The sequence below is a fragment of the Fringilla coelebs genome (assembly GCF_963513975.1).
Source record: "Fringilla coelebs genome assembly, chromosome: 3".
Classification (NCBI taxonomy): Eukaryota; Metazoa; Chordata; class Aves; order Passeriformes; family Fringillidae; genus Fringilla; species Fringilla coelebs.
The window spans coordinates 75042775-75044823 of NC_140030.1; positions in this window are offsets into that span (position 1 = coordinate 75042775).

A 2049-nucleotide genomic window follows, 5' to 3' on the forward strand; every position below is an offset into this window, starting at 1 on the left:
TCTGCATCATTGAATAAATTAACTAAATTCCAGCAGAGATGTTGTGTGTGCAATCTCAGTGGTTTAAAACCCTACTCAACTCCACAAAGGGACTTAGCTTGTTTATACCCTTAGTCTGTGTGCTCTTTCATGCAAAATGCTTAAGCATCCCTTGGCATGTAGGTTAGAGTGTGGGTGTGTGTCCCTTTTCCAAGGACAGCTCCTCTTCCTGGGCCATGGGCAGGTTCTTTTGTCTCTGTTATTTTTTTCTCTCTCTCTTCATGTCCTGCACTGAGCCTTTCTCAGCTGCACAGGAGCCCAGCTTGAGCCAAGTTTATGGTGGGGCAGAATAGGCGATTGGGAAATGCAGCTTCTGCTCAGTTTCTTCTGCACATACATCTTGTGCTTAAGGGCACATCTGTCTCTCCCTACCAGCAGGCAGCTGATCTGCCACTACCAACCTGAACAGGAGATGGGAGAAGCAGAGAGGACTTGTCCCCATCACTCTTGTTCTTCATGGGGACAGCAGCCAGTTGCAGTTGCCCAAGGGATGGGCAAAGCTACATCTGCAGGCTGGAATGGAGGTGGCACAGGCCTCTGGCTGAGCCCCTACTCTGCACCCTTGGTGGCTGGAGAGTGCTGGGCTGTGCTACTGCCCCAGCTGCTGCTGACTGGAGGGAGCAGTGGGGGCAGGACTGCAGTGTCCATGTCAATATACTGCAAACCAAGTCCCACCAAGTCCCACAGGCTAGGTGTTTACAGCTGGGAGGTTGGGAGAAGGGATTTTGATTTACAGGTTAGGAGGAGGGATTTTGACCAGAATGGGTCCTTGAATTTGGGCATCTTGATTCTGGTGTGGTTCTGCTTCAGTCAGCTGTGCTCTGGATCTGGCACTGAGCGCTGTTAAGCCAAGGCCACAGAAGGTTAATGGTGCTGCTAACAGTGTTATTGATGCCTGATGATGGAAAGAGAAATTGTCAGGACTTTGCAAGTTGCTTTCCCAGGAATGGAGCAATCAATGATGAGGAATGTTGTGCTTATTGTAAATTCAGACTCATGCTGATACAGCAGCTTTCTTCACAAGGGTCCCTGCATGCCTGCATGCCTCCTGTTCCTGTAAAGTTGCCATAGATCACCCAGAGTTGATACAAATAATTAATTTTAGAAAGGATTTAAATTTCTCATGCTTTGATGAATAAGAGGTTTTGTGTACAGGCTAAGTGAGGCCTGATGTAGGAAATAGGCAGATTATTTTGTGTTTGTGCTGTGAATTTCATTATTCCTTACCCCAAAGTGCACTGGAACATCAAAGACTGTTGGAGGAGGATTAAATAGACCTCAGGGTCAGCCAAACCAAACTATGCCCACAGATTGGTGGTGTAAATCAATACATCATTCAGCATGAAAATCAGAGTGCTGACATTCATTTGCAATGCTTACTCTAAAGGACTGATATGTCAATAATCTTTCATAAAACAAAAGAAGTCAAAATGACTGCTTTTGATAAGAATTTTAAGGTGTTATATAATTCTTAAGCAAGCTGAAGAATGCTATAGTGGTGTTTTGCAAGATGTACTTTTCTGAGTATGGCTCATTTACCAGAAAAGAGGCTGTTTGCTTAGGTTTTTTTTCCATAACTCACACAATTGTTCGTGTTGGAGACCTGTGCTCGGCATACAAATCAGGAAAGATGAGCCAAAACAAACTTAGCAAGAATTAAAAGCACAGCAATTACCTTGTAACAATTACAATCTCTGTAAAGCAAGCATGATGTATCCCAGCAGGTACCTGCCGTTACATCGCTTCTGCTTAGTGTTGAGCAAAACTTGCTGCTGTCAGCCTTGGAGGGACTTCTCTTTATCCAGAGTGCTCAGCTGAGGATAGAGAAGCTGTTTGTACTTCTAGCAGAGGTTGGAAGAGCTGTCATGTCGCCTGACTGCTGGGATTTTAGCCCATCAGCCTTCCACAGATCCATCTCCCTTCCCAAGATTTCATAGGTTAGGTTATGAAGGCTGCACATACCCAGCTGACTTGTGCTAGCAATTCCCAGTGCCAGCTGTTGTGTGCTTG